Source organism: Cherax quadricarinatus, chromosome 1 (assembly GCF_038502225.1).
Source record: "Cherax quadricarinatus isolate ZL_2023a chromosome 1, ASM3850222v1, whole genome shotgun sequence".
NCBI classification, from domain to species: Eukaryota; Metazoa; Arthropoda; class Malacostraca; order Decapoda; family Parastacidae; genus Cherax; species Cherax quadricarinatus.
In genome coordinates, this window is record NC_091292.1 from 18311737 (window position 1) to 18335270 (window position 23534).

The 23534-nt window shown below is 37.3% G+C and overlaps 1 protein-coding gene across 2 annotated transcripts in view; it reads left to right on the plus strand.

Annotated features, from left to right (window-relative positions):
- The window catches only part of Pdhb (Pyruvate dehydrogenase E1 beta subunit), a 126158-nt gene that overhangs the window by 80226 nt on the left and 22398 nt on the right, over positions 1–23534 (plus strand). The window lies entirely within an intron of this gene.

The window sequence follows — 23534 nt, forward strand, 5'->3', positions numbered from 1 at the left end:
CATTAAAATTTCTTGACAGTGCCTCTCCTCTATCATCTGCTCTCCTTTTGCACCTCTCACCACTCTCTACCTTTCTTTCTCTCATATACTCTATCTTCTTATAACACTTCTGCTTTGTAAAAACCTCTCATAAGCTACCTTTTTCTCTTTTATCCACACCTTTACTTCATGTTCCACCAATCCTCCTCTTTTACTCCTGCTCCCACCCCTCCTATAACCTGAAACTTCTGCCCCACATTCCTAATACTGCATTTTAAAACTATTCCAACCCTCTTAACCCCACTACTCATCTTTGCACTAGCCCACCTTTCTGCCAATAGTGGCTTATATCTCACCCGAACTTCCTCTATCATGTTATACACTTTCACCTCCCTCTTACTGACTGACTGCTTTGCCTCTTGCTCCTCTTTTCTTTCTGCTTCTAGCTAAATAATGATCCGATATCAGTTGCCTCTATAAACATGGCATCCTGGGCCTACCCATCAACCTTTTATCCACCAATACATAATCTAATAAGCTACTTTCATTCGTGCTACATCATACCTTGCTTATGTTTATTTATCCTCTTTTCATAAAATATGTATTACTTATTACAAATTTCTTTCTACACATAGCTCAATTAAGGGCTCCCCATTTACATTTACCTATTTTAAATTTACCTCTCTCCACTCCATAACATTTTACCCACTTTAGCATTAAATCACAACCATTACTCTCACACTTGATTCAAAAACTCACGCATTCCTCAACATTTCCAAAATCTCTCTCTCTCCTCTACACTTCTCTCTTCTCCCGGGTGCATGTCGCTTATTACCAACCCTCTTTTCACATCAATCTTTGCATTTACTCCACATAATCTGATTATTGTTTATGAGTCCCTCTTTTCACTGCCATAACTTGCCACTAACATTATTGCTACTCCTTCTTTGTTAACTGTGACACAACTCATCCCATTGTTCACTCTCATGACTCATCCACACATGACTGTTTCTTAGCCAGGACATTCAACTATGCAGTAATTTTCTTCTTCTTATTCTTTTATTAATCTTTTAGAAAAGGGAGTTACTAGCCCATTGTTCGGCATTTTAGTTGACTTTTACCTTACACTTTGAACTACGGAGGAAAGTTGTATTCACTTGCTGGATATAAGAAAATTAATAGATAGAACTATTAGATAAATCCAAAGAAAACTCAGATGGTGTGTATAAATAAATGTGCATGTGTGAGTGTGGCCTAAATTATGATAGAAGTAGCAAGACATGCCTGTAATCTTGCATATTTGTAGGTGGACAAGACAAATAATCACATGTGAAACATTAAACTAGTTTTACCTCATATCAGAAATGGTGTCTGCCTCCATGGGTAGTTTAACAATCTGCAACCTACTACAACATATATATATATATACTCATATATATATATATATATCTTTCACTCTTTCTTATCTCTCTCTCTCTCATATATATATACTCTCTCTCTCTCTCTCATATATATATATATATATATATATATATATCTCTATATATATATATGTATATATATATATATATATATATATATATATATATATATCTCTTATATATATATATATATATATATATATATATATACTCTATATACTCTATCTATATATATATATATATACTACTCTATATATATATATATATATATATCATATATATATATATATATATATATATATATATATGTCATATAATATATATATATATATATATATATATATATATATATATATATATATATATATATATATATATATATATATATATATATATATATATATATATATATATATATATATATATATATATATATATATATATATATATATATATATAAAAGTAGACATAGATAAAGTAGGTAATGAGGGTATCAAATGATTTGAAATAAAGAAATTGGATCTCACACATTTGGAGAGAAAGGTATGGAAAGTGATATTCGAATGTTAGGAGTTTGAAGTGTGCTTTTATGAGTTTATGAAGGATAGAGAGTTAACCATAGGAATTGTTAGGGAAAAAGGTTAGTGGATGTGTAGAGGTATGTGGAAATGCGTGCATGAGCGTGTTAGGAGTGAATGGAGACGAATGATTTTTGGGACCTGACCATCTGTTGGAGTGTGAGCAGGGTAATATTTAGTGAAGGGATTCAGGGAAACCAGTTATTTTTATATAGCTGGATTTGAGTTCTGGAAATGGGAAGTACGAAGCCTGTGCTTTAAAGGAGGGGTTTGGGATACTGGCAGTTTGGAGGGATGTGTAATAGGGCGGTATACAGTAGGGTCCCACTTATACGGCGGGTTAGGTTCCAGGCTGTCGCTGGAAAGCAGACATCGCCAGAAGGCAGAACTCCATTTTTTTCCATTTATAAATGCATATAAATGCCAGACAACAAGTTTACACTAAATTATATTAAGTTAGTAATAGAACTAGGCATTAAAAACACACAAAGTAAAATACAGTCACAGTAAATTCATTACTTATCTTAAAGTATTTGTAATCTTAATGTAGGGAGAGAGGTGAGTAGTACTTATTTGTTGGAAGTCAGGTGCAGGTAGCCCAGGTGTAGGTAGCACTGGCTCCCCGTCTCATACTTAATATACGATATTTAAAACATCCCAAAGAGGTAAAATGCACATACAGTACACTCATTATTTACCTTAAAATATGTGTGGTCTTAATATAGGAAGAGAGGTGAGTAGTATTTATTTGTATAATGTCAGTGTAGGTAGCCGGTAGGTGTAGCCTGGGCTACACCTACCGGCTACCTACCCTGTGGCCCAGAGCCATATTATTAACATCGACATGCCTTGTTCACTGAATTTAATCATTTCTAACTACTACCTTTAGATGCCATCATAAACGAAGGTAGAAGTAATGAATAATTCATGCCGAAAATTGTAAACAAAAGCGGAGTGGGGGAGTGGCTGGGCCAAACACAGATTCATACACGTTTTCTCTGATGGCTGAGCAGAGAAAACGTAATGTTGTCCCTCCACCCGGCTCCACAAGTATTATTATCAGAGCATATAAAATATGCAATAAATTTTTATTTTATTTTATTTTTATTTTTATTTAGTAATTTGAGCATACATACAGAGGTACAAAAAAATACAGGTAAGAGCAGCATGCCAAAGCCACTTATATGCATAGCATTACGGGCTGGCTGAAAATTAACTTAAGATTAACTAAGCAATGATGAAATCAGTGATAAAACATTATTGTAAACAGATAACTATAAAGCACAAATGAGTATTACAAAGACAGGTCATATGGTTGCATGCATTGCTGTACATTGAGTCGAATGGAGTATTCTGTTAGGTAGTGTATTTAAAAAAATAACAAAGTTAGATTGGGTCCTAGGTTTAACATTTGTGTGATATAATTGTGAGTAACATATAGGATATACAATTTATAAGGTTCAGTTATTCAGTATTTATTTGGTTTTGAGTGAGTAAGTGATCTTTGAGAAGAGACTTGAATTTATAAACAGGTAGTGTTTCTTTTATATTTACAAGTAATGAATTCCAGATTTTAGGGCCTTTTATGTGCATTGAGTTTTTGCATAGCGTGAGATGTACACGAGGAACATCAAAGAGTGATCTGTGCCTTGTGTTATGGTCATGTGTTCTGTTGAGGTTGGCAAGGAGATGTTTGAGGGGAGGGTTAATATCAGACTTAAGTGTTCTATGTATGTAATAGGTGCAGTAATAAATATGGATGTTTTGTATGGTGAGTAGGTTGAGTGTTTTGAATATTGGTGAGTGTGCTGCCTGTAGTGAGAATTTGTTATCATTCTAACTGCAGCCTTTTGTTGGGTAATTAGCGGTCTGAGATGGTTAATTGTTGTTGAGCCCCATGCACAAATTCCATAGGTGAGATAGGGGTAAATAAGAGAGTGATAAAGGGCCAGGAGGGCTGACTGTGGAACATAGTACCGTATCTTCGATAGTATGCCTACAGTCTTGGAAATTTTCTTAGAAATTTGTTGTATATGTGTATGAAATTGAGTCTATTATCAAGGTGGATTCCTAAGAATTTTCCCTCTGTTAGCTTTGTGATAGGTGATCTGTTTATCGTTATGTTAAGAGGTACATCTGTAGCTCTGTTACCAAACTGAATGAAGTAGGTTTTGTCAATGTTTAGTGTAAGTTTGTTAGTCCTCATCCAGGTAGATATTTTCTGTAATTCGGTGTTTACAGTATTGGCTAGCGTGACTGGGCTCGGGTGAGAGAAGACGTATGTAGTGTCATCTGCAAAAAGTGTGGGTTTGAGTAATTGCGAAGCATTTGGTAGGTCATTTATGTATAGGAGAAAGAGAAGAGGGCCAAGGACACTTCCCTGTGGGACACCAACTGTAATTGGTTGAGCGGAAGAGCTTGCCCCATTTGCGTACACATATTGGCTTCTGTTGCTGAGGTATGACTTGAGGTAGTTGAGGGAGTGCCCTCTAATACCATAGTGTGACAATTTTACGTGGAGCAAGTCATGGTCAACTGTATCAAAAGCTTTACGTAAGTCAATGAAGATCCCCAGTGGGACTTCTTTTTTCTCTATTGCAGTGTATATATGTTCTAGCATGTGTATAATAGCATCATTAGTATTTTTATTAGGCCTGAATCCAAATTGGCAGGGGTTGAGAATGTTTTGGGAGATGAGGTAGGAGTAGATTCGTTTATGAATTAATTTTTCGAAGATTTTTGAGAGAGGGTGTAAATTGGATATTGGCCTATAGTTATTCAACTCTGTTTGGTCTCCTCCTTTATGGATCGGGGTGACCCTTGCTATTTTGAGAGCTGTAGGGAAGGTGGAGGATTCAATGGATTTGTTGAAGAGTGTTAAAATGATTGGTGATAGTACTTGTGACACTTTTTTGTATATAAAGGGTGGTAAGGTATTTAAATCTCCTGCCTTGTTTTTTAGTGCGTTGATAATAAGGGAGACTTCGTATGGGTTAGTCGGAGCTAGGAACAGTGTGTTCGGGTAGTTGCCAGTGAGGTAGTCATTTGGTGGGGTATTTGAGCTTGGGATTTTATTGGCAAGGTTTTGTCCTATAGTGGAGAAGAAATCATTGAGTCTGTTTGCTGTTTCTGTTGGTGGGAGTTGGGGTTCATCTGATTTTACTAATTTTATTTCGCTATTTCGTGATATCTTTTTTGTTCCCAGAATTTCTGATAGGGTCTTCCAGGTCTTTTTTATATCACCTCGTAAGTTGGATAATCTGTTCTCATAATAGTTTTTTTTGCCCTTCTTATCAGGCTGGTTAGGATTGACGAGTAACGTTTTGTTTGGTCTCTGGTTATGTGACCCATTCTGTACTGTTTTTCATATCGGTGTTTTGTATTTATGGATTTGAGAATGCTGGGTGTTAGCCAGGGACTGTTCAGTCTCTTAGCTGTCATCTGTTTAGTTTTTTTAGGGCAGTGCTTGTTATAGAGGTATTGGGTCTTTTTTAGAAAATTATTAAAACATTCGTCAATATCTGTATAGATTTCTAGCTCAGTGTGCCAGTCAATGTTTGTTACTGCTGTTGTGAAGTTATTAATGGCTGCCTCATTGTGAAGTCTGAAGGTGACTTTAGTAGTGTCTTGGGGTATTTTACCAAGAGTTGTTATGAGGAAAGTAAGGTAGTGGTCTGTGGTATTATCTGTAATTATGCCTGATTTTAAAGGGGATATGGTGTTGGTCCAGATGTGGTCAAGTAGGGAAACACTAGTCTCCGTAACTCTTGTAGGTTTTGTTACTGTTGGTAGCAACATGCAGTTACTCATTGTGTTTGTGAATTCAGTAATGTGTGGGTCCTGGTCTTGCAGGAGATTTATATTGAAGTCACCTGAGAGTAGTAAGTGATCTTTGTTCATGCGTGCATCAGTTATCATACTTCCTAGGTTTTGACTAAATTGGGTAATGTTTGATTGTGAAGCTCTGTAGATGTTTATCACTGTGAGAGGTTTCTGTAGGTATTTGGATTTGAATTTAGCTATTATATATACCCCATGTTCATCCCTTGTGCAAGTATTAGTGATACATTCTAGTTGGTCTGAGTAGTATATAGCTGTGCCACCCCCTAGTTGGTCTGGCCTACAGTTGTGTATGGCTGTGTAACCAGGAATGGCATAGACATCTGTAGTATCAGGCTTTAGCCAGGTTTCAGTTAGTGTAATGATGGACATATTGGCATGCAAGGAATTTAGTAATGCTAGGAGGTCATCGTAATGCTTGCTTAAAGATCTGATATTGTAGTTAAAGATAGTTATGTTGTTGTTGGCTCTGAGAAGTGCCTTTGATTGTTCTGCTGTGTAGTAATTACAGTAACTGTTTGAATCATTTAAGTCATTAAATAAGAGGTTGGTATCAGGATCAATGCTTGTAATCATAAGATTTGTAGTGAATCTATAGTTAGAATTAAGTATAAAACAAAGTAAATATTCTAAAGCTAAAAAAATAGCACCTGAATTATTTAACAAATGTAAAAATAATGAGCTAAGGTAGTTTTTTAAAGCTAAAATAAAGGAGACAATATAAAAGGGACTAAAATAATTTGTGGTGAACAAATAAAGTGATGAAATGCCAGACAACAAGTTTACACTAACTTATATTAAGTTAGCAATAGAAATAGGCATTAAAAACACAATAAAAGGTAAGATACACACAGAGTACACTTATTACTTACCTTAAAATATTAATATTAATGTGTGAGAGGTGAATGGCAGGGTGTTTATTAAATAAAATCAGAATGGCACACCATCATCCTCTAACTTGGCACTTAACCCTTTGAGGGTCGACAGGCCCTCTCCGAAACTCGTTCTCAGGGTCGGCCAAATTTAAAAAAAAAAAAAATTATTTTCTCTTATGAAAAGATAGAGAATCTTTTCCCGATCATAACGACACCAAAAGTTTGAAATTTGATAGAAAACTTACGGAATTATGCTCTCGCAAAGTTAGCGGTCTCGGCGATGTTTACGGATCGGCGATTTTGCCCACTTTCAGCCCCATTTTCGGCCAATTTCACTGTACTAGTCGACAAAAAACATGAATATTTCGCTAGAACTCCATTTTTTCTATCGAATGGGTGCAAGAAACCACCCATTTATAAATTCAACTATCCAGTACAGTGGTCAGAATTTAGCAATTTTGCCAATTTCACACAAATTTCAAAAGATGCCAATTTCCGAATAGGGTCCAGAATAAACAAGAAAGACATTCCTGGCACTAAAATGACATTTCCTCTAGTCATTAGTCACGTCTCAAGGCCCCTCTTATATTCTTTTGCTTTCCACTTTGAATTTTTATTCTCACAAAAAATATAAGATTTACTGTTATGCAGACTACTGCATTAGTGTAAAAAATGGTATAAATATTATTGGTGCACTTGTGAAAGAATATTAGACTCACCAGTTGACGTGTATTGCACGCTTGGCACGATTTGTTTACTTTTGAAGTTTGGTAAAAATCGAACATTTCTGCTACTTTGAGCTCAATTTCAAGGCACCTTTCATTGTAAAACCAGTCAAAATCATCTCAATTTCAGTAATATGTCTTCCATTCTATAAAATGAGACCAAGAAAACTAGAATACAACAATAAATACCATACAAAAATACACTGCAAAGTCGCTGATTTATTAAAAAAAAATGGAAAAAGTTTTTTTTTTCTCATTATGCACCGTGTGCTGCAGGATTTTTTTTAGACTGTGCACACTGACCACATAGACCCATTCTTTCATATGAAGGCCTACCAGCTTTCTCCCACTAGATTTGAGGTCGCTAGAATTTATGAGTACTAGTACGTCAAAAACCCCTACGCGTAAGACGTACTAGTACGACGAAAACCCTCAAAGGGTTAATAATATTATTATTATTAATATTAATAATAATAATAATAATAATATTATTATTATTATTATTATTATTGTTAATATTATTATCTTCATTCACTCTAAAAATGGTGTGTTGCTGTTTGTTTATTCTGAACTAACTTGTACAACTTGTACACAATGTAAGAGTATTTGTATTGTGAGGTAATTATTATTAAAATAAAAAAATATTGAGGCAAATGTTTTACAAACTCTTACAAATGGACGTGAATGAACTAAAAGTAGACACATATTAATACGCATTTATTTCACCTGACCAAGTGATTGTCCACTACCTGTTCAGTTTGTGTTCTTACATTGTCTCAACTCTGTATCTTGTTCTCTCTCGTTTACTCTTTCGTTAACTAGTTGGCTCTCATTGACGATGGCGTCTAAAGTTAGCTGTAATAAAAAGAGAAGTCGTAAGCCTCTTGCTTTAACCCTTTGAGGGTCCGTCCCGTAGATCTACGGCTTTACGTTCAGGGTCCAAACCGTAGATCTACGTCATGAGCTCAGCTCACTCTGATAAACTGTGACTGGTACATTTGGGCCTAGATATGAGAGAATACATCTATGTGGTATGTGCGCACCACATAAAACAGATCCTGCAGCACACTGTATAATGAGAGAAAAAAAATGAAATCATGATTTTTCGATTAAAACAGCGAATTTGCAGTGTTTTTTCGTATGTTTTTTATAGTTCTTGTGATTTCTTGGTCTCATTTGATAGAATGGAAGACATATTACAGAAATAGAGATGATTTTGATTGGTTTTAGCACTGGAAATGGCTTGAAACTGAGCTCAAAGTAGCAGAAATGTTAAATTTTTGCCGATATTCAAGAGTAAACAAACGACCTCACACGTCTAATACACGCCAGCTGGTGGGTCTAATATGCATTCACAAATATAGTGATGATATTTATACAATTATTACAGTATTGCTTAACAGTAAATCTTCTATTTTTTGGTGTGAATAAAAATTCATTATGTGAATAAAAAATCAAAATGGAATTTATTTGTAAAGCCTCAAAACATAACTAATGAACAGAGGAAATGTTAGTTTAGTTCCAGGAATACCTACATTGTTTATTCTGGACCCTATTTTGAAATTGGAATATTTTGAACTTTGTGTTAAATTGGCCAAATTAACAATTTCTGATCACTTTAATTTGTAGTTGAAACAGTTGACTTGGCGATTTCTTGTGCTCAATCGATAGAATAGAAGTAATACTAGTGAAATAGCTAAGAATTTGGTTGACTGGAATAATGTAATTAGCCTAAAATGGGAGTCAAAGTCAGCAAAATCGCTGATTCGTAAATATCGCTGACACATCAAAATTCACGAGAGCATAATTTCGTCAATTTTCCATCAAATTTCGTACTTTTTGTTTTATTACCTTCACAAAAAGATTCTCTACCATTTCATAAGAAAAAATAACAAATTTTTTTTTTTGAAAATTCTTGGACACTGGGGCACCACTTCAGATTTGGGCCTTGGACCCTGAAGGGGTTAAGAAGCAACTTTCCATCATACATTGCCCAAATTTCAATAAGATAGTCCAACAAACAAATGAGATACAATTCCCGAGATCAAGATCAAGAGCCCCTCACCAGTGTCAAGGAACCTGCCTTGAGGTCTACTCGCTTGTGGAAATTTTACTCGCGTATGGAAGCAAAAAATCGACCCATCGACTGCTCGTATTTGGAAAAACTCGCACGTGGACACGCTCGCAAGTAGAGGTTCCACTGTGTATATACAGTAAGGCCCCGCTTTATGGCGTTTCGCCTTACGGCGTTCCGCTAATACGGCGATGTCAAATTATGACCAAAATTTGCTATACAGCAAGCGGTCTTTTAAATACGGCGCCCCCACCCAGTTTGTTTACATTTTCCGTTACCACATCTATTATGTCAGGAAACTTTCCAAAATTTCAAGTGTTTTAAAGTTACTGCATATTTTATATGTACTCTGATAATTATACTTATGTGTACCTGTACCTAAATATACTTAAACACTGTGCTGGTGTGCAGGTACACATTAAAATCGCTAAGTCTCTCTCTACTCATGACGCCAATACTACGTAATAATAATCACTCTTGGGCACACTAAATGCCTTATTTTACATCAATATAGGCATTTTCCTTAATCCATCTATGATATTTTCCTCAAAATTATATATGAAACCCATTACATAGCATATAAACATGACATATACACTCAGAATAAAAATTGATGTAAATATGAGATTTGTTTACAAAGCAGCTGTGTAGGTGGTGTCGGAAGAATTACATTTTCTCTAGTCAAACACTCGGGGGTAACTGTAGAAAAATATTCTTTTCGTATGCCTTTACTCTATGTATAGCAATTCACGACCCTTGTGGATTTAGTGCTTTTTATAATAAATAATAATAATTATTATTATTAATATTAATGTACAAAAATGAAAGAAATCTAAGCATAAATAATGGAGTTCACTTCTCAGCAATTAGCCACCCCTTAGTAGTAATTTTGAATGGTTTTTATGGTTGTATTCTCATTTTTTTTTTTGGTCTCATTTGATAGAATGGAAGATAAATTACAGAAATAGATATGATTTTGATTGCTTTCACGATGAAAAGTACCTTGAAATTGAGCTCAACCTAGGAGAAATGGTCCATTTCTTGGCTGTTTCAGTGTAAACAAATGACGTCACAGTAAATCTTATATTTTTTGTGTGAATAAAAATTACAAATTATTTATAATAATAATGATATAATAATAATAATAATAATAATAATAATAATAATAATAATAATAATGGAAGAAATCTAAGCATAAATAATGGAGTTCACTTCTCAGCAATTAGCCACCCCTTAGTGGCATTTTCGTATGGTTTTTATGGTTGTATTCTCATTTTTTGGGTCTCATTTGATAGAATGGAAGATATATTACAGGAATAGATATGATTTTGACTGCTTTCATGACGAAAAGTGCCTTGAAATTTAGCTCAACCTAGGAGAAATGGTCCATTGCTTGGCTGTTTCAGTGTAAACAAATGACGTCACTGTCCATTCCAATATGCAGTCGTGAATGGGTTGACGTATTTATACAATTATTGCAATAAGGAATAACAGTAAATCTTATATTTTTTGTGTGAATAAAAATTACAAATAATTTATATAATAATAATAATAATAATTAATAATAATAATAATATGTATAATAATTATATGAATAATAACAATACATATAATAATAGTCATAATATGTGTAATAATTATACATATATAATAATAATGTACTACATATAATAATTGTAATAATAGACAGCTTCAAAAGGCCCGTCACTAGATGGCAGTGTTTACCACAACAAAGAGGGAGCAGTTGTGGCCGCCTCCACCTGTTACATATTGACATATTTTATTCATTCTGGATCCTTGATGTTGGTGAGGGGCTCTTGATTTAGGGAACTGGATTTGTGCTCCAGTTCCCCGAATTAAGCCTGAATGCCTTCCACATCACCCCCCCTCCTCAGGCGCTGTATAATCCTCCAGGTTTAGCACTTCCCCCTTGATTTTAATAATAATAATATTCATTCTAGAGTATACAGTGGACCCTCAACCAGCGATATTAATCCGTTCCTGAGAGCTCATCGTTAATCGAAATAATCGTTAGTCAAGTTAATTTTCCCCATAAGAAATAATGGAAATCAAATTAATCTGTGCAAGACACCCCAAAGTATTGAAAAAAAAAAAATTTACCACGTGAAATATTAATTTTAATACACACAAACTGAAGAAGACATGCACAGTTACATGACACTTAACTTTATTGAAGATCTGGTGATGATTGATGGGATGGGAGGAGGGGAGACCGTTGATCTTGTTAGTGTTTAGAAGGGAAATCCCCTTCCATTAGCACTTGAGGTAGCAAGTCTTTTTCTGGGGTTACTTCCCTTGTTCTTTTAATGCCACTAGGACCAGCTTCAGAGTCACTGGACTTCTGTCGCACAACATATCTGTCCATAGAGGCCTGTACCTCTCGTTCCTTTATACTAAAGTGTTTCACAACATTGTCAGTGTAATAGTCACCAGCACGGCTTGCAATAGCTGTGTGAGGGTGATTTTCATCAAGAAAGGTTTGCACTTTAAGCCACATTGCACACATTTCCTTAATCTTTGCAGTAGGCAACTTCTTCAATTTCTCTCTCCCCTCCTCCAAAGCAGTTTCCTCAGGTGTGGCCTCTTACTGTTGAAGATGCTCTAGCAGCTCATCAGTGGTTAGTTCGTCATTGTCCTCCTCCACCAACTCTTCCACATCCTCCCCACTAACCTCACCAATATGAGCACTAGTTCCAGGCATTTTTTCCTGTTCACCTGGGTGTTAGTCAACTGTTGTGGGTCGCATCCTGGGGGACAAGATTAAGGACCCCCAATGGAAATAAGTTAGACAGTCCTCGATGATGCACTGACTTTCTTGGGTTATCCTGGGTGGCTAACCCTCCAGGGTTAATGGTTTCTCGGTAATTGTTTCACGTTAAGCCACACCAACAACACTCTCTCCACATCTTCGAGTAATACAGCTGATGGTGGTGCAGCAACAACAACAGCTGACTGTGGTGCAGCAGCAGCTGCACCTTTGGCAAGAACAGCTTCCTTGATTGCCGTTTTCTTACCCACAATAGTAGCGATGGTTGATTGGGGTTTATTATACAACCTGACCCTCCGGGGTTAATCGTTTCTCAGTAATTGTTTCACGTTAACCCACACCAACAACACTCTCTCCACATCTTCGAGTAATACAGCTGATGGTGGTGCATCAACAACAACAGCTGACTGTGGTGCAGCAGCAGCTGCACCTTTGGCAAGAACAGCTTCCTTGATTGCCGTTTTCTTACCCACAATAGTAGCGATGGTTGATTGGGGTTTATTATACAACCTGACCAGCTCAGAGACACGCACTCCACTTTCATACTTAGCAACGATCTCTTTCTTCATCTCCATAGTAATTCTCACCCTTTTTGCTGTAGGGTTGGCACTAGAAGCTTTCTTGGGGCCCATGGTGACTTATTTTGCAGGTGCAATCACTACAAAGGCTGTGATAATATGAAATGTTCCAGTTGTTGTATGTTTGGAAGCGACTGCAGTGGCTGGCTGGCTTGTAAACACTGGCACCAAGGGACAAGTGAGGCGCGCTCAGGCCAAAGTGGACGCGTATGGTACGGAACGAATAGCGCTGGTTGGGTTTTAAGCGCTAGTTGAGGCAAAATTTTTGCGTTAAAATGTATCGCTAGTCAGATTTATCGTTAATCGATGCCATCGCTGGTTGAGGGTCCACTGTACATGTATATCATGTTTCTATGTTATTTATATTGTCTGTTATGTCATATTAGATGAACTGTGATATATAAATAAGCAGTATAGATGGTATTAGCGAAATCATTCATGAAGAATTTTGCCCGGTGTCCAGACAAACTCTCGTCCACCGCCGACACTGCCCATACCACTACATGAATGACATATTTTATTCATTTTAGAGTATATATCAGGTTTCTATGTTATTTATATTGTTTATTATGTCATTAGATGAAGTGAGATAGATAAATAAGCAGTAGAGTTGATATTAGCGAAATTATTAAGTACAGAATTCCACTGGAATGGATTAATTGCATTTCAGTTAATTTAAATGAGGAAAATTGATTCTGCAAACGAGCAAATCCAGTTGCGAGCAAGGTCATGGAATGGATTAAACTCGCAAGTAGAGGTTCCACTGTATAGTAATTGGGGTCCTGATATTATATTCTATGTGGTAAATTTTGAATAAATTTTTGTACTGCTTATATTATTTCAGGTCACTTTTTATATTGTATCTTTATATATGCTTCTACGCTGTTGTATCTAGGCACTTCTGCAAAAACAGTGATTATGTATGAGTGAGGTGAAAGTGTGTGTGTGTGTGTGTGTGTGTGTGTGTGTGTGTGTGTGTGTGTGTGTGTGTGTGTGTGTGCGTGTGTGTGTGTGTATATATATATATACAGTGGACCCCCGCATAGCGAACTTAATCCGTGCAAGAGGGCTGGTCGTTATGCGAAATGTTCGCTATGCGAATTAATTTTCCCCATAAGAAATAATGGAAATAAAATTAATCCGTGCAAGACACCCAAAAGTATGAAAAAAAAATTTTTTTACCACAAAAAAATGTTAATTTTAGTACACACAAACTGAAAAAGGCATGCACAATTACATGACACTTACTTTTATTGAAGATCTGGTGATGATTGATGGGATGGGAGGAGGGGAGAGAGAGTGTTAGTGTTTAGAAGGGGAATCCCCTTCCATTAACACTTGAGGAGGCAAGTCCTTTTCCGGGGTTACTTCCCTTCTTCTTTTAATGCCACTAGGACCAGCTTCAGAGTCACTGGACTTCTTTCTGTCCATAGAGCTCTGTACCTCCCGTTCCTTTACGATTTGTCTAAAATGGGACATAACATTGTCATTGAAATAGTCACCAGCACGCCTTGCAACAGCTGTGTCAGGGTGATTTTCATCCATAAAGGTTTGCAGTTCAACCCACTGTGCACACATTTCCTTAATTTTTGAAGTAGGCACAATGGATTCCACAACTGGCATAGGCTTCTCAGGGTTAGCCCCAAACCCTTCAAAATCTTTCTTAATTTCCATACTAATTCTCACCCTTTTTACCACAGGGTTGGCACTAGAAGCTTTCTTGGGGCCCATGGTCACTTATTTTCAACAAACAGAACCGAAAACACTGTAATAATACGAAATATTCCGAGTGTATGCTTGAATGTTACCGCGGAGGCTAGCTGGTAAACAATGGGACAGGCGGCACATGTGAGGCTGGCTGAGGCCGCACATTGGACGCGTCTCGGACGAAGTTCGCTGAGCGGGTTTTTGTCTACTATGCGGGGCAAAATTTTAGCGATCAAAGCGTTCGCTATGCGGAATGTTCGCTATGCAAGGCGTTCGCTATGCGGGGGTCCACTGTATATATATATATATATATATATATATATATATATATATATATATATATTATATATATATATATATACAGTGGACCCCCGGTTAACGAACTTTTTTCATTCCAGTAGTATGTTCAGGTGCCAGTACTGACCGAATTTTTTCCCATAAGGAATATTGTGAAGTAGATTAGTCCATTTCAGACCCCCAAACATACACGTACAAACGCACTTACATAAATACACTTACATAATTGGACGCATTTGGAGGTGATCGTTAAGCGGGGGTCCACTGTATATATATATATATATATATATATATATATATATACGTATATCTTTTTTCTTTCAACAAACTGTATCCCACTGAGGCAGGGTGGCCCAGAAAGAAAAACGGAAGTTTCTCATTTTAACTTTAGAAATATATACAGGAGAAGGGGTTACTAGCCCCTTGCTCCTATATACAGGTCTCCCTCAACATTCACGTTTTCAACTTTCACGGGCTTCACACATTCGCGAATTCCCAACCGCCAAATTCCCAGCCACCAAATTCCCAGCCGACAAATCATATTTAAGTTTCCCGCCACCAATGCGAGTCCCTACTACTCTCCCTCCGACCCCCCACAGCTGGCAGCCAGCCCTCCCACCACTCAGTGTGGTGAGTGTTTTGTTTGTTCATTATTTGCTATTAAACTACAGTATAAATAATGTAAACCCATTCATGACTGCATATTGGAATGGCTATTCGGACAGCTATTCGACGGTGACATCATGTGTTTACTCTTGAACACTGCAAAGAATTAAACATTTCTGCTACAGCTAATAATAACAATAGTAATAATAATAATAATAATAATGATAATAATAATAATAATAAATATGATATAATTGAAGAAGGAAATTGTACAAAAATACGAGGGAGTGGTTGACACATCGTCAGTGTGACTTTGTTTATGCTGGAGTGAACATTAGTCTCCCTGCTCTTCCAAACATTTCACAATAATTCATTGTGTTTGGTGCTTGTAGATTGAGTGTGACTGGAGTGGTAGAGGCAGTGATTGAGGCAATGGTATTTAATAACATACATGTTAATAATAATACATTTTATTAATGATATGTACTATTATTATTTATAACAGATGTTATTAAATACATACATGTTAATAATAATACATGTTATTAATAATAACATGTACTATTATTATATGTACTACTATTATTATTGTTCTTCTTTATTTCTTCTATTGTCCATTGGGAAGTGGAAAAGAATCTTTCCTCCGTAAGCCATGCGTGTCGTATGAGGCGACTAAAATGCCGGGAACAATGAGCTAGTAACCCCTTCTCCTGTAGACATTTACTAAAAAAGAGAAGAAGAAAAACTTTATAAAACTGGGATGCTTAAATGTGCGTGGATGTAGTGCGGATGACAAGAAGCAGATGATTGCTGATGTTATGAATGAAAAGAAGTTGGATGTCCTGGCCCTAAGCGAAACAAAGCTGAAGGGGATAGGGGAGTTTCAGTGGGGGGAAATAAATGGGATTAAATCTGGAGTATCTGAGAGAGTTAGAGCAAAGGAAGGGGTAGCACTAATGTTGAATGATCAGTTATGGAAGGAGAAAAGAGAATATGAATGTGTAAATTCAAGAATTATGTGGATTAAAGTAAAGGTTGGATGCGAAAAGTGGGTCATAATAAGCGTGTATGCACCTGGAGAAGAGAGGAATGCAGAGGAGAGAGAGAGATTTTGGGAGATGTTAAGTGAATGTATAGGAGCCTTTGAACCAAGTGAGAGAGTAATTGTGGTAGGGGACCTGAATGCTAAAGTAGGAGAAACTTTTAGAGAGGGTGTGGTAGGTAAGTTTGGGGTGCTGGGTGTAAATGATAATGGGAGCCCTTTGATTGAACTTTGTATAGAAAGGGGTTTAGTTATAGGTAATACATATTTTAAGAAAAAGAGGATAAATAAGTATACAAGATGTGATGTAGGGCGAAATGACAGTAGTTTGTTGGATTATGTATTGGTAGATAAAAGACTGTTGAGTAGACTTCAGGATGTACATGTTTATAGAGGGGCCACAGATATATCAGATCACTTTCTAGTTGTAGCTACACTGAGAGTAAAAGGTAGATGGGATACAAGGGGAATAGAAGCATCAGGGAAGAGAGAGGTGAAGGTTTATAAACTAAAAGAGGAGGCAGTTAGGGTAAGATATAAACAGCTATTGGAGGATAGATGGGCTAATGAGAGCATAGGCAATGGGGTCGAAGAGGTATGGGGTAGGTTTAAAAATGTAGTTTTAGAGTGTTCAGCAGAAGTTTGTGGTTACAGGAAAGTGGGTGTGGGAGGGAAGAGGAGCGATTGGTGGAATGATGATGTAAAGAGAGTAGTAAGGGAGAAAAAGTTAGCATATGAGAAGTTTTTATAAAGTAGAAGTGATGCAAGGAGGGAAGAGTATATGGAGAAAAAGAGAGAGGTTAAGAGAGTGGTGAAGCAATGTAAAAAGAGAGCAAATGAGAGAGTGGGTGAGATGTTATCAACAAATTTTGTTGAAAATAAGAAAGTTTTGGAGTGAGAATAACAAGTTAAGAAAGCCTAGAGAACAAATGGATTTGTCAGTTAAAAATAGGAGAGGAGAGTTATTAAATGGAGAGTTAGAGGTATTGGGAAGATGGAGGGAATATTTTGAGGAATTGTTAAATGTTGATGAAGATTGGGAAGCTGTGATTTCGTGTATAGGACAAGGAGGAATAACATCTTGTAGGAGTGAGGAAGAGCCAGTTGTGAGTGTGGGGGAAGTTCGTGAGGCAGTAGGTAAAATGAAAGGGGGTAAGGCAGCTGGGATTGATGGGATAAAGATAGAAATGTTAAAAGCAGGTGGGGATATAGTTTTGGAGTGGTTGGTGCAATTATTTAATAAATGTATGGAAGAGGTTAAGGTACCTAGGGATTGGCAGAGAGCATGCATAGTTCCTTTGTATAAAGGCAAAGGGGATAAAAGAGAGTGCAAAAATTATAGGGGGATAAGTCTGCTGAGTATACCTGGTAAAGTGTATGGTAGAGTTATTATTGAAAGACTTAAAAGTAAGACGGAGAATAGGATAGCAGATGAACAAGGAGGCTTCAGGAAAGGTAGGGGGTGTGTGGACCAGGTGTTTACAGTGAAACATATAAGTGAACAGTATTTAGATAAGGCTAAAGAGGTCTTTGTGGCATTTATGGATTTGGAAAAGGTGTATGACAGGGTGGATAGGGGGGCAATGTGGCAGATGTTGCAAGTGTATGGTGTAGGAGGTAGGTTACTGAAAGCAGTGAAGAGTTTTTACGAGGATAGTAAGGCTCAAGTTAGAGTATGTAGGAAAGAGGGAAATTTTTTCCCAGTAAAAGTAGGCCTTAGACAAGGATGTGTGATGTCACCGTGGTTGTTTAATATATTTATAGATGGGGTTGTAAGAGAAGTAAATGCGAGGGTCTTGGCAAGAGGCGTGGAGTTAAAAGATAAAGAATCACACACAAAGTGGGAGTTGTCACAGCTGCTCTTTGCTGATGACACTGTGCTCTTGGGAGATTCTGAAGAGAAGTTGCAGAGATTGGTGGATGAATTTGGTAGGGTGTGCAAAAGAAGAAAATTAAAGGTGAATACAGGAAAGAGTAAGGTTATGAGGATAACAAAAAGATTAGGTGATGAAAGATTGAATATCAGATTGGAGGGAGAGAGTATGGAGGAGGTGAATGTATTCAGATATTTGGGAGTGGACGTGTCAGCGGATGAGTCTATGAAAGATGAGGTGAATCATAGAATTGATGAGGGGAAAAGAGTGAGTGGTGCACTTAGGAGTCTGTGGAGACAAAGAACTTCGTCCTTGGAGGCAAAGAGGGGAATGTATGAGAGTATAGTTTTACCAACGCTCTTATATGGGTGTGAAGCATGGGTGATGAATGTTGCAGCGAGGAGAAGGCTGGAGGCAGTGGAGATGTCATGTCTGAGGGCAATGTGTGGTGTGAATATAATGCAGAGAATTCGTAGTTTGGAAGTTAGGAGGAGGTGCGGGATTACCAAAACTGTTGTCCAGAGGGCTGAGGAAGGGTTGTTGAGGTGGTTCGGACATGTAGAGAGAATGGAGCGACACAGAATGACTTCAAGAGTGTATCAGTCTGTAGTGGAAGGAAGGCGGGGTAAGGGTCGGCCTAGGAAAGGTTGGAGAGAGGGGGTAAAGGAGGTTTTGTGTGCGAGGGGCTTGGACTTCCAGCAGGCATGCGTGAGCGTGTTTGATAGGAGTGAATGGAGACAAATGGTTTTTAATACTTGACGTGCTGTTGGAGTGTGAGCAAAGTAACATTTATGAAGGGGTTCAGGGAAACCGGCAGGCCGGACTTGAGTCCTGGAGATGGGAAGTACAGTGCCTGCACTCTGAAGGAGGGGTGTTAATGTTGCAGTTTAAAAACTGTAGTGTAAAGCACCCTTCTGGCAAGACAGTGATGGAGTGAATGATGGTGAAAGTTTTTCTTTTTCGGGCCACCCTGCCTTGGTGGGAATCGGCCAGTGTGATAATAATAAAAAAAAAATATGTTATTAAATACCACTGCCTCAACCGCTGAGTTATTGTGAAATGTTTGGAAGAGCAGGGAGACTAATGTTCCCTCCAGCATAAACAAAGTCACACTGACGATGTGTCAACCACTTCCTCGTATTTTTGTACAATTTCCTTCTTCAATTATATCGTATTTATTATTATTATTATTATTATTATTATTATTATTATTATTATTATTATTATTATTATTATTACTATTGTTATTATTAGCAATAGCAGAAATGTTCGATTCTTTGCAGTGTTCAAGAGTAAACACATGATGTCACCGTCTAATACCTGTCCGAATAGCCATTCCAATATGCAGTCATGGATGGGTTTACATTATTTATACTGTAGTTTAATAGCAAATAATGAACAAACAATACACTCACCACACAGTGGTGGGAGGGCTGGCTGCCAGTTGTGGGGGTCGGAGGGAGGGTAGTAGGGACTCACATTGTTGGAGGCAGTGGTGGAGTCAAGATAAGATAAGATTTCATTTGGATTTTTAACCCCGGAGGGTTAGCCACCCAGGATAACCCAAGAAAGTCAGTGCGTCATCGAGGACTGTCTAACTTATTTCCATTGGGGTCCTTAATCTTGTCCCCCAGGATGCGACCCACACCAGTCGACTAACATACAAGTTATTAACACACATTATTAAATAACATACGTTATTAAAGCATAACATGTATATATTTAGTACAATTTACAACGTTTTCATGTATTTTATGATTATTCATGGTTCAACAAGTTAAGGAAGCAGTATTGTAATATATTTCCCTACAATATATTGGGGCACCAAACATTCACGGTTTTTCAACATTCGCGAGGCTCTTGATCCCCTAACCCTCGCGAATGTTGAGGGAGACCTGTATATATATATATACAGTGGACCCCTGGTATTCGATAAATCCGGTATTTGATGCATTTTAATGCAAAAATTTTGCCTCGGTATCCGATTGAAAACCCGGTATTCAATACGATTCATACGAGACGTGTCCACGTGTGGCCTGAACTGCCCCGTGTGTGCCAGTGTTTACAAGCCAGCCAGTGTGCGCGCATTTAAGGATACATTCGGTACATTCCATATTATCACTGTTTTTGGTGCTTGTTTCTGCAAAATAAGTCACCATGGGCCCCAAGAAAGCTTCTAGTGCCAACCCTGTGGTAAAAAGGGTGAGAATTAGTATGGAAATTAAGGAAGATTTTGAAGGGTTTGGGGCTAACCCTGAGAAGCCTATGCCAGTTGTAGAATCCATTGTGCCTACTTCAAAAATTAAGGAAATGTGTGCACTGTGGGTTGAACTGCAAACCTTTATGGATGAAAATCACCCTAACACAGTTATTGCAAGCTGTGCTGGTGACTATTACAATGACAATGTTGTGGCCCATTTTAGACAAATCGTAAAGGAACGGGAGGTACAAAGCTCTATGGACAGATTTGTTGTGCGACAAAGGTCCAGTGATTCTCAAGCTGGTCCTAGTGGCATTAAAAGAAGATGGGAAGTAACCCCAGAAAAGGACTTGCTACCTCAAGTTCTAATGGAAGGGGATTTCCCTTCTAAACACTAACACCATCCACACTGTCCCCTCCTCCCATCCCATCAATCATCACCAGACCTTCATTAAAGGTAAGTGTCAGTTATTCTATTGTTATTATTCTTTTGTTATTGTTGTTATTGTAATTATTCTATTGCATTAAACTTAATATTTCATGTGGTAAAATATTTTTTTTCATACTTTTGGGTGTCTTGCACGGATTAATTTGATTTCCATTATTTCTTATGGGGAAAATTGACTCGCTTTTCGATATTTTCGGTATTCGATGAGCTCTCAGGAGTGGATTAATATCGAATACCGGGGGTCCACCGTACAGTGGAGCCTCGGTTTACGAACGCCCCACCATGTGAATTTTTCAGGATACGAACTGTCATTCAGTCGATTTTTTGCTTCTGGACACAAAGAAATTTCAGGATGCAAACTTCCCCCTCAAGGGAGGTTCCTTAAATAAATAAATAAATAAATAAATAAAATATTTATTTCTTTGCAAAGGTTATAATATGTGTTTACATAATATGATTGGAACAAAGAAAGCCACAATCATACCAAGGTATTTCGGGCAGACTTAACCTAATACTAATAGACTACTCAGTTTAGACAGGTGAAAAGTGTACTAGTAGTGGTTACCGATGTTTTGCTGATGGTGACGCCAACTACTGGCAGCCTTTTGAATTTTCTCCTTACTATTATTATTATTATTTTTACTGTTGTATTATTACTATTATTAGTAGTAGTAGTAGTAGTAATAGTACATATGTGGTGAGGGGCTCTTGATCTAAGGAATTGGATCTGCGCTCATTTCCTTAAATTAAGCCTGAATACCTTCCTTCCCCCCCCCACAAGCATTTCCCCATTATAATAATAATAATAATATAGTAATATATGATAATACGTACAGTGGAACCTCAAAAATCAAATGTATCGCATATTGAACGTTTCGAAAATAGGACCATTTTTTCGGACAAACTGTTTCCCTATTATCGAACGTGCCCCTATTTTCGGATCGCCAGGTACGGGATCAGTCTTTCGCCCGCTCTGTCCGCGTCCCCGTGCAGGCGCTGTGAGCAGTCTAGCTTTGTTTATGCTTGAGTAAACACTAACCTGCTCTCTCATTCACGCATTTTACGATTATTTCGTTGTGTTTAGTGCTTGTGGGACTGTGAAATAAGCTGCCATGGGCCCAAAGAAACTGGTACCCCTGTGGTAAAGAAAGTGAGAAACACCATAGATGTGAAGAAGGAAAGAATACAGAAGTATGAGAGTGGTGTGAGACTTGTTGAACTTGCCAGGATGTATGGGAAAAACAAGTCGACCATCGGTTCTATCCTGTCAAAGAAAGAACAAATCAAGGAAGCTGATGTTGCGAAAGGTGTTAATATAGGGAGTGGATGAGGTGTCTTCTTCAAAGATTAAGGAGATTTGTGCCAAATGGAATGACGTCCAAATGTTTGTGCAGAAGTACCACCCTGAGCAAGCTCAAACAAGCCATCTTTGCAACAAGTTCAGTGACAGAACCATGTCCCATTTTAGGGAAATGTTAAAGAGGCGCCAGAAACAGAGGACTGTGGACAGTTATTTTGTGAGACAGGGGTCCAGTGACTCTCAAGCTGGTCCTAGTGGCATTAAAAGACAGAGAAGGGAAGTAACCCCAGAGAGGGCTTTACCTGAAGTCCTCATGGAGGGGGATTCTCCTTCCAAACACTAACCCCAACTCCATCTCTCCTCCTCCCTATCTTCCAGATGCCATCACCAATCTTCAATAAAGGTAAGTAAAAATGTTATTTTATATGTATTACTATACATAATTAAAAACTATAATATTTGTTGTATGTAAAGCTGTAATTAATCTCTATAAAATGTATTTTTTGTGTGAATATTTTTGGGTTTCTGGAATGGATTAATTGTATTTCCATTATTTCTTATGGGAAATATTGCTTCAAATTTCAGACTTTTCGAATTTAGAACTAGCTCCTGGAACGGATTAAGTTCGATTTTTGAGGTTCCACTGTATAATGTAATAATGTGCTATAATAATAATTATGATAGATGGCTTCAAAAGGCCGTCAGTAGATGGCAGTGAATACCACAACAATGCGGGAGCTGTTATGGCTGCCTCCACTTACCGTATTATGGCCTATTTTATTCATTCTAGTGTATATATCATGTTTCTATGTTATTTATATTGTTTATTATGTCATATTAGATCAATTATGATAGATAAATGAGTCATAGAATGTATTTTAAATAAGCCATAGAGTGTATTTTTCCTGCCTCTGAGAGCAGGAATTGCGCCGGAACGGATTAATGACTTTTCAATAAATTTAAATGAGGAAAATTAACTCAGCATACTAATCAGGATACAAACAAGGTCACGGAACGGATTAAGTTCGTAAACAGAGGTTCCACTTATATGGTAATTATTTTGGGTATGGGGCAACATTAGAGTCATGGCATTCAGCTTTCTTATGGCTAGTTAACATTGTTTCTGAAATACCTGTTAAAGAAATTATTCCAAACAACACGAGCCGTGTGAGAAAAAGGTTGTTAAGTGGTGTCCTTGAGAT